General features: G+C 36.8%; 1 protein-coding gene across 4 annotated transcripts in view; it reads left to right on the top strand.

The window, feature by feature from the left end:
• The window catches only part of ccdc120a (coiled-coil domain containing 120a), a 63,525-nt gene that overhangs the window by 18,254 nt on the left and 30,729 nt on the right, over positions 1-14,542 (top strand). The window contains exon 1 of one of the 4 annotated variants that reach the window (XM_067414361.1): positions 4,960-5,253. The exons of the other annotated variants lie outside the window; for them this stretch is intronic. The gene's annotated coding sequence lies outside the window, so the exon portion shown is untranslated. Of the gene's footprint in view, positions 1-4,959; positions 5,254-14,542 lie in introns of those variants that run through there. 4 annotated transcript variants of the gene reach the window in all.

The following is a 14,542-nucleotide window of genomic DNA, read 5'->3' as shown; positions in this document are numbered from 1 at the left end:
CATACTTTGTCATTTATGGACTTGGAAGAATGTCTGTTTGTGTTTCATTGCAGGACAGAAAGTTCATTAAGTGTTCATGACTTTAAGAGGAAATAGAGGAAGCTTTGCCCAGGGATGTTCACATGACCGTATGCTTGTCTGTCATCCTGTGTGGAGTGGCGTCCTGTTGAGGGCATGTACAATCCCAGAGACTCCATGAGATCTGCACTCTTTTACACATATAGAATACGTTTTCTAGTTTAACACATTTGTAATATGCACATTATTGAAGTATTTTGAAGATCCAAAAAGGTAAAATGTATTTAACGTGTATTCAGTATATGTAATTTCTGTGCTACTCTCAGCACCGAACAGAATTGTAAAAACAACTAGTTTTCACAGTTTCTTCGGTTGTTGAAATGAAGCTGAGGTGTTGTGAATGGTTGCCAGGGTGTTGCTATGCATTTTCTTCCACCAGGGGGCAATCTTTGTAAGTAAAATAGCATAGATCAGGGGTTTTCAAAACCATTCCTGGAGCCTCCCCAGCACTGCACATTTTGGATATCTCCCTTATTGGAGACACCCAGCTCAGCTCATGGAGTACTAAACTAATCAGCTGATGAGTTAATACAGCTGTGTTAAATAAGACACTAATAAGGGAGACATCCAAAATGTGCAGTGCTGGGGAGGCTCCAGGAATGATTTGAAAACCCCTGGCATAGACAAACATTGAAATTTTTATTGTCAAAAGAGCCCATGTTTACACTGTGTCAGCACAGTAAAATGGGAAAGGAGAAGGCATTTTAACAGTCAAAGTTTAAGAATCGATGCAGTATCTGTTACGTAGATCTCCGAACTCTTAACAGTAATCACAGAGCTTTGACCAAAGATAAACCCACCACTCTTCCCACTGCGAGCTTGAAGCTGTGGATTAGTGTAGAGGAGCATTTAGAGTGTGCTCAGATCGTACTTCTGGAGAGGTTTTAGAGAAAGAAAGACGGAGAGAGGAGGGAGCCAACTGGCGTGAAAATAAAAGAGCAGCGTTAAATATGTCAGAATCAGCTGTTACTCCAAGATCTCCCTCCTACGATGCCTGGCCGCTGTGAAGCTATTGTCTTAGACTCCTTAAATCTCCTGCCTTCTTATGAAAACTCACCCAGACATCAAAAGTGTGTGTGTGTGTGTGTGTGTGTGTGTGTGTTTAAATCCGCTAAAAAATGCAGCATGAAAACAACACTTTATATATAGTCTGTTCGTAGGACTTGGTGTACCACTATATTATTAATTAAAGTCTTTTACACATCATTATGGTTTGAGATGTAGATGGTATAATAAGCAGTTAGTGTCTGCAAGGCTCATAGGCCTGGAAACAGTTTGTTTTATCCAATGCCAACGCTTAAGGAGTACCACTGAAAATCCCTCAGTGCCCGTGTCTTTCAGTGAATGGATGGGCCCTGTGGTTCTCGGATGTGGAGGGTTGATATCATTCTTTGAGTTTGACCACTGGTCTGTTTTATATTGGGGTTCTCAATGGGCAGCTGCTGGGTTTAAGGTCACTCCCTTTGGGCAGCATTTGTGGCCTTGGCTAATGGCAAACACCTGTGAAAAACGGGAGGGGGGTGGAGAGCATTTATGTCACGATTTGTTAAACAGATGGCAAACATCTCCTTTTGGCTGTCCTGATCACCCCAGCTCATTTAGACTGTGCTAGATTTTCTCTCCCACAAATTTATCATGATGTTATTGTTTATAATAATCTCTTTATTCCTTATAGTTGCATGTAGCTGATTAGAGTTGGGTGAAAATTAAGTTTTCATTTTGTGACAATACAAGGAATAAAGCTAAGATTTGATATCACCCTATACAAGTATGTGACATTTCCAACTTTACATATAGAGCTGCTGGGCAATAATATAGTTTACATTTTGTGACGCTGTAAACAATCAAGTAGTTTAGATTTGTTATGTAGGATATATTGCTGTATACTGTATATCCAACTTTGTATATAGAGCTGTGCAGTCATATAGTTTACATTTTGTGATGATATAAACTATCAAGCTGCTGAGTGAGTGTATTTTATGTACACTCCGGGTAAGGTTAAATACACTTAATATCATATTGATTTGATAAAACAATTATGTGATATTATATTATATTATATTATATTATATTATATTATATTATATTATATTATATTATATTATATTATATTATATTAATTATGCGGATATAATTATATTAAATAAATGTTAAGAAAAATAACTATTTCTACTTTTTTTCATTATATTATTATATTGACTAACAAAAAATATTATTTCATGATTATTTGCAGTAATGCACTTTCAATCGAAGGCTATAAGGAAAGACTTAAATCAGAACCCGAAATCTGCTGCTCATTTTTTTTCTTCATTATGGTGAAAATGCATGCAAAACGCCATTTTCTAAGAGCTGTGCTTTTGAAATTGTACTTTTTAGGAGTACACTATAGACTATAACCGAGCTATAACCGTGTAAATCAGGCTATTTCTATTTATGTGAGTGTACTGTGAGGATAAAGCTGGATATAGTATTGGCAAGATGGAGTTAATAATTCATTGTGAGATGATCCAGTGATCCAATAGTGCAATGTCTTGCCTTATTGACTTTCATTATTGTGAAAGTGCATGCAAAATGCTGTTTTTTTTTTAAATTTGGGCCGGAAATATCAAAATTCTTGTCCTTTTTATTCACCCAATAGCCCTGAGTTTTTAAACTGTGAAATGCATATGCTAATTGTTAATTTTTTTTTTACCTTTAAGGAGTACACTGGCATATATACTTTTTATTTTATTTTTTATTATTACATAAATGAACTACAAAAATGAGATTTATTTTGGTCTTTTTGAGTGTGTACTGTATGTTGCATTAGTTTCACATTAGTTTCAGAATTTCAGACTGTAAATTGGCATGTTGATTTGAGGTTTCTGCAATGGTTAATTGGATAAGTGCAAGCCAGGAGCCATGACACTGCAGACACCGGTGCGGTATTGTCAGTCTCTTTAGGAGGAGACGGTTGTTCTGTCCTGTGGAGTGATTGATGAAGAGGCAGAGGGGTCTGGTCCCAGCAGGGTTTCTAACTCTCCCTCGCTCTCCTTCACCGGGACGCGTTGTGAGAATGTTCTTGTGGAGAATTCCAGGAAGGGCAGGAGAAGCACTTTGTTCTGATCCCCAGCTGAACTTCCCTGTATTGAAATCCTTGCACTCAAATTAAACTGCAGCACTGATGTAAATCCCAGATGACGAGGCTCTCCTGTACAGCAGAAGGCCTCTCCTCGCTAACCAAACTGACCATTAGTCATCTCTAATCCTGCCTCACTTCATGTCTAATTATAAGGTCGGACTAAGTCAAGTATAATAAAGTAACTGGATAAGATCAAAACGTCTAAGTGAAGAATTAAAGATGCTCACAAAATCCTTCAAATGTTAATTATGGATCACTGATGCATCAGGGTCTTCTCAAATGACTAAAATGCATTTATTTGATATGAATTATATTGCGTTAAAATTTGTACTTATGTGGCGTTATTTGAAAATCACAGTTCAGGAACATTAACAGCAAACCGTGTCTGTTTTCTAATAAATAGATAAACATTATAGCCTATAAAATAAGTGCTATGGATAAGCTGTCACATTATTGTCAAATATATCACTATTTCTGGGAATTCCCTTAAATCGACTGTTGCTCTAAAAATGTTTCTTTTCTTCAGCATATAACATGATTCCGTATTGTTTGCATTTTGTTGCATTTTCAGTGTAATATGAGCCATGCAGCTGAAAGGATCAAACTGTTGTTTCATGTAGATGACATCCTTTACATGTGAATAGAAATCCTGTCTTGAAGCCAATTGGTTTGCAAATGAAGTCACAGCTCTGTCCCTCAGGAAAACTGAAGGTAGCCGAAACATAGTCTCAGTTTTCACCACCTAGATTACCATGAGGCTGCTGTTCTACTTTCTTTTAGACGTCTTTGAAACCTCAAGAGTCATGAGTAATTTAAACACACATTCAATAAAAAGCACAACAGCTGTGTTGGAGAAATTTAATTTGAATCTGGGTGTGAAAAGGCAGTTACAGATATGCATAATTACAGGAATGCTACTAGTATTAAATATGAGTTGCAATATAAATAAAATGCAATATGGAGAGTTGCATATAAAGAAACAGTTTTTCATAAATGTAATGTTTGCTAAAACCTGGCCACAAATACAAAATAACAGTGATTTATTTTTCATAAATAAATGAATTATTTTATTGCTACCAGTATAACACAATATAATATATAAAAATACATAGCCTAATATTAATAAAATATACTTAATCATATTTTAAAAGCAATATAACCCCCCACACCTCCCCCAAAGTTAATTATTTTAATGCAATGCAATTTAATACACCTAAACATCCTTAAGTTTTTCCAAACCTGTATGAATTTCTGTATGAACACGGCAGCCATTTTTTTCTCTCTTACAACTATGGTAATCAGTGGCTACCGAGATCTGCTTGGTGACAAACATTCTTCCAAATATCTTCCTTTGTGTTCAGCAAGGGGGAAAATATACAGTTTTGGAACAACTTCAGCCGACTAAATTCATTTTTGGGTGAGCTACCTCTTTAAGAGACCAGAATTAGAGATGATTTTAATAAACATGAAACCTTAAGTTTAAATCTCCTCATGTGAGTTTACTATGGTGAAGACTAACCTCATATTAATTGTATTATTCAGTTGTCGCTTGGCAACTTTCCTTAAGCGTCCTGTTAGGCAATCTCATTAAATATTCATAATACCAGTCAATGCACAGGTAGGATTCGCTATTTCGCCCCGTAGACTAGAGCAACATCTGCCTTTCAGCCAATCAGTTCGGCCTATCCGGCGTACATCACGTTACGTAATTAATATTCATAAACCGAGCCTTTAAGACTTATCCCTACGCCTGTGTTTGGTTCGGTCCGCTGGAGTGCGCTGAGTTCAGAGCAAAAATCTCCACGGAAAAGTGGTTGAGACAGCATTGGACTATCATTCACACACAACTTTTCCATTTCAACTTCTTCAGCGAAATGATTTCATTACTGACAGCTACTTTTTTGTGGCGTGTTACACCACGAAATTGAGCAAAACAGTTGCCGGTTGCTTTACCTGCTCTGATAAGGATAACTTACGGACAGATACATACCAGACTGGCTTCCCTTTAAACTCATGCTGAAGGGCAGATCAGGACTAAACATTTAATGTTACAGGTAAGATTTTTAATATAACATCTCTAGCAGCATCTCTCTAATAAGCCTGGACGTGTGTGAATATTGTCAAATGCATGACATCAATCCAATTACCATCGGGTATATATAGCCTACTATGGTATATATCCAAGTACCTTGCAGTAGCCTACGTTTTTTGTAAGGGGGCTATATTGCAATATAAATATAATGACATTATGACTTGCGTCATAATAAGAGCTTGTAAATGTTTTCATTGATGTATAATTCAGCCCGTAAGAGGAGTTAGAAGAGCCTTATCATTTTATTTGGTAATGCTTAATAATTGTAATTGCAATCCCTAATAATTGCATTGTGGTATTTTTCACTTGAAGAGATTGCTGCAGCTGCTTCTGTCTTAAATAATAATTAGTCAAAAGGCATAATATAGAGAGATGATCCATTAATGACAGTCCTCTGCATGGGCATGAGCTCCGGATACATCTGTACAAGGCCACTAGAAAGCTGAAAATCCAGCCCTTCAGGGAAGAGGATGTGATGACAGGATTATTATTTAATTTATCAGGTGCTGCCCCAATGTATTGTGTCTGTTGGACTAGTTGGACGGTTGGCCTGCAGCACTAACAAGACCTTATGGGACTTGGACTTCACACTAGCCATTTTGAGGGGTAGCATGCAATAATTTGCTCACCTATTTCTAGGCGGTGATTTTCACACAGACAGACAGCCTTTGCATGGTTTGTTTTGCAGTGAACTTCCTTGAAGATTTATCTTCAAGCTGTTAGACTTTACTGTCAATCTTTTGCGAATATTGATCACCTGACGTAATCTTATCACTGGGCTTCTTTCTGTCTTTCTTTTTTTGCAGTATTATTGATTTCTGCTGAGCAGCTGTCATTGCAATCATATGATGTTTAATCATTTATGTTTTTGCTGACAAGTATTCCAGCTCATTGAAACTGTCTGTAAGCCATCACTCCAGGCTAAAAAAACAGTCAACTCGCCTGGAGTGTCACTTAAAGAATTTTGTTACTTTGTGCTGAAGGAGATTATTGAAGTGCTTGAAGAGCTACCTAGAAACCACCCCCTATCTGTGGCTCTAACACACACACACACACACACTCACACTCACACTCACTCACGCGCACGTATACACACTCTCACACTTGCACTCGCTCTCAAACTAACTGGTAAGCTCTTTAGTCCAGCAATAGTCAGTTCATTAAAAACAAGACCTAACGTAAAACTTACTTTAATGCATTATGTCTTTATAATCAGTCAATTTAATGAATATATGTACAACATAACCTTGCTCCACTGTGTCATTACTTTATTTAGCTTCCTGCTCACTTCCTCATTTTAAGCAAATGTTTGTTTGGCTGAATCTGTGATGTATTTATAATCTTTGTGTCCAAAAAGAAGAATTTGTTTAAAAAAATAAAGACTTTACTACTTATCAGACAAGGACCTTTAACCTACAACCCATATTGACCATCACCAAATTATTGCTGGATGACTTGTTTTTTGTTGTTGTATTTTTTACTTTTTATTAGTGTTTGCTAAGGCAAGGATCATGGTTACTATTTCTATACTTGCAGATTTGAATAAATCCTGTGATTTCAATAAAATATCTGTGCCTATTTTTAAGGAAAGATAATTTATAGGCGTCTTATATGTATATAACTGTTTTTTAGTGTTAATAAATAAATAAATAAATACATAAATAATTTAATAAATAATAAATTGTTTTATAAATGCATTATGTATGTATTATATTTAAATATTACGTTTATGTGAACTGTATTTTAAATATAACTTAAAAAAAAAAAAAAAAAAAAAATATATATATATATATATATATATATAATATATTACATTTTGTTTATTACATAACTTGTCTCGAACCATTTGTGCCACTGATGTGACTGACTCTTGAATGAGAAGTTAATTTTGAAGAAGAATTGTTGTGTTCATTTTGTTCAAGTCATTTACAGTTAACAGACATACATAAAGGAAATCTCTTATATCCAACAAGGCGGCATTAAATTATCAAAAATACATTGAAAATTTAACTGTTTTCTATTCCAATATATTTTAAAATTTGATCAAAGCTGAATTTTCAGCATCATTACTCCAGTCTTCAGTGTTACATGATCGTTCAGAAATCATTCTAATATGATGATTTAATAATCAGGAAACATTTTTTAAATGTTGATCATTGTTAACAAACTGCATAGCACCACCCTGGCATAACAAGTCATGTCACATTTATTTATAATTCAAATTCTGCTGTAAAGCCAGCAGCTCTAAAAAGACGATAGTGTCATTTTTCAGCTCAAGTCAGTTCAGTGTTGATTAAATTCAGTTCAATAACAGTGTGAAATTTGCAAAATTCATCGATTATAAAACAAAGTCAATAAAGGCCCCGAATACACTCACAGTGAAGTTCTTTTTCATTCTTTGTTTATGGGTTAAAAGAAGTTGGATAGACATTTGCAGTGGCATACTGGATATACTGGAATATGTAAATATGTGCTGCACACGTTCCTCACAATAACAAATAATCACACAACAAAAAATGACAGCGGTGTAAAAACAGCAGTTAAGAAAGCATCTGATCATATAGCGAAGTGAATATGTTTGCACTTGCTTTGCAATTTGCCACTCCAGTATAGTTATGTACTATTTATATATCACTTTATACAATAGATTGATTTAAACCAAAGAGCTTTTCTGTATTAAAAATGAAAAAAATATTTTTATTAATATCACACTTCAATTTCACAAAAATGTATATCTAAATTTTCAACTAAATATCCAAAGTAAAATTAATTACTGAATTAACTGTATCAACTATATCACTGATCTGCCCACATTGTCGCTAAATGATAAATTGAAATGAGCTGATAACATCACCATTTTCTCCAGAGCGACTGTACAGCCAAATCAAATTTTGTTGCAATATTTTCCTGTTTAAAACCGTGAAGCTGCTTTGAAACAATTGTCATTGTAAAAGCTCTATATAAATAAAGTTGACTTGACTTCTACTATAGAGCAGCTGTCCAGTGTTTATGTTTTCACTCGTGGACGTCCGACCATGATGGACTCTACAGAGGAAATGAACTGGAGAAGATTTCCACGTCAAAGTGGGCAGAGCCACACCCACCTTTTACGTAATTGATACAGACCAATAGTAGGTGTTTACCAGTTGGGGTGAACATTTCTGGAAAGATCGCTTTGGGAAGCTGTTTTGAAACCCCTAAAATAATCTGCAAATGAACTTTGTTTTTGCCTGATTCTGTTCAAAATGCCGTCACATCAGTTCACTCGTCAATTTCTCTTGAGGCATGTCAGGGTCTTAAAGCAGCTCTGCAGAAGTCAGTAGTGTCATCATGCAACTCAATTCAGATCAAGTTTTGTTCTCATTCGATAATGTCAGACTGGGCAATCAAATCTGATAATATTACTGAGTATAAACTGTCTTTTAAACCCAAGCAAGCCAAAGTACTGATGTAATGTAGTTGTTGTTGATGCTCAGTATCGCCACCATCAGCACAGAAGCAGCTGTGAGAGCCCCACCTCTGCCGGGTTTATGGGGTCAGGATCAGGATGCCAAGACAACAGTGTTGGACTCTGGCTCCATACTTCCCATAATCAGCTGCTCACTGGATTGCTAACAAATGCGACAAACATGAATGACATTGCTGATGGACGTGAGTCTAGTGACCACGTGTGAGACAACTGACTGATTTAATGACATGCTCTCATGTTCATGTTCTGGTTCAGCCTGCATTGGATAATGAAAGCAATTATGTGAATCAGAGGCTGTTTGGTCCAGTTGTTGAGTTCTTGTGCTGCTGTTAGTGATGCCATAGTTTGTTTGAGAGTTTGCACCCCATGTGTTATTTACAGTAATGGTTCCTTAACATTTTCAGTTCCAGTTCCTAAATAGTTTATTTTGAACAAGAATTGTTTGTTCATTTTGTGCAAGTCTCATCTTCCCAGTGAACCGGAAGTAGCAAGTGAATTTTCTTCAGTGCTGTGACGTATTTCCAAGTGAAATAGGATATTGAATATAGGTCCAGATTTTACCTCAGCGCTCCTCCTCTCCATCTCTCTCTCACAGCAGACTAACGGTTGGAGGGGAGAGGTTACACATTTTAAAACGCAAGCCGTCAAACTGATCTCAGCTGAGAAGGAACACCATTTACAGACCTGAAGCAACTTTTTAGATTTTGATTAAAGAAAACAATCAACAACAAAATAATTCTGTGTATTAACTTGCACGGATAAATTGTTCACCCTAAGATCTTTAATATGTAACAAGTAAATAAGATCGATTTTGATTTCATTAGGACTTTAACAAACATACACAAAGAAATTTCTTATGTCCATCAAGGCAACATTTAAATGATAAAAAATACAGCGAATATTGAGAAATATTATTATTATGCAAAATAACTGATTTCTATGTGAATGTGTTTTAAACTGTAATTTATTCCTGTGATGCAAAGCTGAATTTTCAGCATCATTACTCTAGTCTTCGTGTCACATGATCCTTCAGAAATCAATCTAATAATGCTGATTTAATGATCAGGAAACTTTTTTTTGTATTATCAATGTTGAAAACAGTTGTGCTACTTAAAGGAACACTCCAGTTTTTTTTTTTAAATTGGCTAATTTTCCAAGTCCCTTAGAGTTAAACAGTTGAGTTTTACCGTTTTTGAATCCATTCAGCCGATCTCTATCTGGCGGTAGCACTTTATGCATCCTTGCTGAAAAATATTAATATAATATGAATTATATATATATATATATATATATATATATATATATATATATATATATATATATATATATATATATATATATATATATATATTATTATTATTATTATTATTATTATTATTATTATTGATATAATGTTATCAATAATAATATAATAAATAAATGTTTATTAATTTATTTGGTTGTATTGCTGAATGTGGTTTGTCACAGAATTCAAAGGAATGCAAATTAAATTGAAATTATTCAAATAGACTATGTGATCTCATTGTGATGTCATGTAGGGCATTCCCAAAGACACATACTTTTGCATATTATATAATCATCTTATAATTTGCATATTATATACTCATCATTTACACATACAGTATTACTTTGCAACATGGAATGCCAGTGCGTGACAGAAACATGCTGTACTTTTGATTACATTTTTAACATTTATAATAGAAGGCTACTTTTCTACTTTTTTGACCTACATATTTGCTTGTCTTGATCATCAATCGGTTGTGCGGGTTACTTCCTCTTTTGAGAAGTGAAGTGTGCAATTTCTTAATGACTGTCTCAAAACATGTTTCCTGAACACCATCCTGCCAACATCTGCCATTAGCTGGACAAACTAAAAATCCTCCCCTTAACTAAATCATCTTACAATAGGGGTACAAATAGTTGTCTCTGCATATTTTAACATAGGAAAAAAATAACTGTTAAGTCATATTCAGCTGTTTATCTGTCAGCAGCACTTCTGGACAGGGCGGTTTTCAATTAAAGTGTGATTTCTTCTCTGTAGTTTTGGCGGGTGGAGTGGCTTTGAGCAGTGGGGCGTATGTACTGCACACAAAAGAGCTGACGCCTGCAGTCCAGCCCAACCCAGAATGATCTCAGAGTGCACAATTAACCAACTGGCTCTTTGACTCACCATCACAATCTGAATCTTTTCACAACCTCAGAAGCTTACAGTGGAGGAAATAAGTGTGAACCAGTCATACGTTTTCAGAAGTGGAACATTGATCTGAAAAGGAATGAGATCACCTTCACAGAAAACAATCACACTCATGCACACACACACACACACACACACACACACACACACACACACACACACACACACACACACACACACACACACACACACACACACACACACACACACACACACACACACACACACACACACACACACACACACACACACACAAATATACAAAATCCTTCCCATTGGCTTTGTATATTCAAATGAGTTCCCAATTTGCATCCGTATGATTCCAGCTGCTTGAATGAGCCCAGTCTCTTTAAAGCCCATGTGTTTCTCTTTGAGGTCTAATCCGCTCATAATTATCTCCTGTTTTCAATGCTCTTTCATTTCTCTCCTTCTGGATACATCTGCACTTCTCACGTTGTCTCTTTCATTTTCTTTTAAATAAACATTTTATTTCAATATTTCAATAAATATTGGAAAATGATTCTTGCAACTATTAGTAGTCCACATTCCTAGGGTTAAAATTGCTTAACCCAAGTATAACTCATCCATTTGTTTTTAGAAACACAAAAGATGGCTCACATTTTTGGAGCTATTACTTGTTTCTTAGCAGTCTGACTAATTATTTTTGTTATAATTCCCATATACTTGTATTGAATGTGGGACTGGCACTTTTGTAGAGACTTGATTATGGGCTCTTTTCACCAGTTTAAGTAACCACCTAGAAACCACCAAAAACAACCTAAAAACAACATAGCATTAGCAACTCACTTAAACCCTTTAAAGGAGTACTTCAGTGCTGGGAAGATGAATCTGTATTTAAACTGGGTCATTAATGAAATAGAAATGTAAAATAATTGTTTAATTTAGTGCTTTCTAGACTGAGAAAAGACAGAAAACTTATTTTTGTGTCATTGGGATGAAAGACAACAATTCCCAGAAGGCTTCGCTGCCCTGTGAGGCCACTCCCAAAGCCACCGCTACTAGATTATTGAATCACTGATCACTTTCCCACCGCGACCGCGTTCATTTTCATAAAATGAGTTCAGTTAGAGAACAGACACTACAATTAAAAACTGAACGTGTCTGTTTAATATGTAATTTAGCCACTGAGGGAGTCTCACAGCCCAAAACGCTGCAGGAGTCAGATATATTGACAGTCATGGATTAGCTCGTGATGAGAGCTGAGGTAAACGCGTCCGCAGATTCACAGCGCATGTTCAGTCTGCCGCGTTTTCAGTTCATGCCTTTGAAAGCTTAACTTTCATAGGAATTAGTTTGAGAAGTTGAAAGACTTACTTTCCTCTGCTGGCCGCACCGTTTAAACATCAATGCCTGAGGCTGCAGCTGCGAGCTAAGTGCTGTGAGTGTGATCTCCATCCCCCACGCGCGAGTTGAAAACATGTGGAAATGGCTCCCTCTGCTGGCTGTAGTCTTTAGCCTCTGCCAAGAATTCCTCCTATGGCGCAAATTGACGATATTTGCGTCATGGGAGGAATTTTTCCAGAAATAAAATGCATAAATCTCTTGTCTCAGGGGGATATCTAATTTCTTTGCATTGGCTACCACTCGCTGCCCAGATCAAATTCAAAGCCCTGACTCTTGCTTATGGATCTTCCACAAGCTCAGCACCCGCATACTTCGACTCACTCCTACGAGTCTACACCCCCACCAGAAGCCTTCGCTCAGCTAACGAGCGTAGGCTTGTGGTACCATCACAGAGAGGCATGAAATCCCTCTCCAGAACTTTTTCTTTCATTGTTCCTGGTTGGTGGAACGATCTTCAAGCACAAGATAACCAGTGAAAATAAGACTTATTAACTAATAATTTTTTAAGATGAGAAATCATGTTTATTTTCAAAAATAGAAATAGAAATGAACACCTCAATATTGCAATAAATCAAGGTTGACACAACAGTCTACATCTCTCAAGTAAGTTAAGCTCAAGTGCACAAAAAGGCCATAAGTAAATCAATATCCTAGCCTAGAAATCTAGACGCACCCTAGCGGCAGCAAATCTAATCTGCCCGCGAGTGTCGTCTAGCAACTCTCAATACCCATCTGAGCTGTAAACGCCAAACTCTTGTCGGGCCAATCACATCGTGTAAAGAGTCGGTGGGCGGGGCCGTAATGACGACGGCCAAGTTTCGTTTGCGTGCTTCTAGTAAACACAGAAACTGCCGATTTTTTTGGATTTCGAATCTGCTTTGACGCGACTCTGGAAGACTTGTAGTTGAGCTTTTCTCTGAGAAAAGAACAAAGAACGGCACTGAAGTCATTCTTAAAAAGGGAAGATGTGTTCAGAGTTTTGCCGACCGAATATGGCGAAAGTTTAATCTATCAGCTAGCTCTGCTTCACCTTCGTTGCTCTGGTTGGTGGTAGCAGAGGGAGTGCAGAGGGAGTTTGAAAGACAACCGTTTATCCCGCCCCTCGGATTGAGCTGTCAATGGTGAGTTTCCAGACCAAACATATTGATGTGGGTCTGGCTTGTCAGGCTAGGCATTGCCATCTTGCGAACTTACATCTTGCCATCTGTTGCATCGCGTGTCACTCCCGGATAACAGAAAATGGGCAAAAAGGCGGCATGTGGGCGGAGCTTAGGTGATGCAATGACTATAGATGGCGGATAAATGGCTATCAACCTGTCACTCAAAGTAACCATGTCCTTAATTATGCAGAACTTTAAGGCTTTATATAATGTTAACGAATGAGTTATAAAAAATTCACCCCCTCACAGTTGTCCTGAAGGTCAAAATTAGCCTTATAGGCCAAAACCACAATTTTTACCAGGCTGTAAACATGTTTTTTTCTGCTATAAAGTTGGGCATTTTAACATGGGGCTCAATGAGATTCTGCCTGCCTCTAGTGGCCAGTCGAGGAATTGCAGTTTACATTACTTCCTTATTGGCTTCAAGAGAGATTGCGGGAGATTGCCGCTTGGGCAAAAACTGCAACATGCAATATGGCTGAATACATCCCGCCATCTAAATAAAATAGCCAATCGCTAAATGAGTGAATAAATGCTATTTGAGCATTAGAAACAACTTTCATGGGACAGTTCATGTCAGATTCTGTTGCTGATTTGAAATATGTTCGCCAAGCATTTTTTGAGATTTAAGGATTTCCCTTATCTATTCAAATAGATATGACTTGGTCTTGGATCCCCGAAATAGCTGCCCGGAGTTCCTGCAAATATGGCCGCCGAGTGAACAGCAGACTTTCCTTGAAAGGGACTTTGGCGACGACAACACAGTCAATTTTGACTTTATTCCTATTCTAACATTTTTGCTGCTTTTCCTGTGTCCTACTTGTTGCTGAAGTAGTTGTCATGATTTTTAATGTGCTCTGCTCTATTGATTCATTGCTCACTACCGAGTTCAAAGACATCAAAGAAAGCTGTAAATTTCCTTTAGGCATCAGGAGCCCATAAAAAAATGTTGCCGCACACACAGTGTTCAGATTCGGAGCAGCTCTTGCATTCTAAATCTCTGTTATAAAAGCCCGAATTGGACTATTGATGGTTCGGATAGATTTCTCAATCCCTGTGTGGT

Source organism: Pseudorasbora parva, chromosome 13 (genome assembly GCF_024679245.1).
Source record: "Pseudorasbora parva isolate DD20220531a chromosome 13, ASM2467924v1, whole genome shotgun sequence".
In the NCBI taxonomy this organism is placed as follows: domain Eukaryota; kingdom Metazoa; phylum Chordata; class Actinopteri; order Cypriniformes; family Gobionidae; genus Pseudorasbora; species Pseudorasbora parva.
This window is presented reverse-complemented; position numbering and strand designations above follow the sequence as displayed.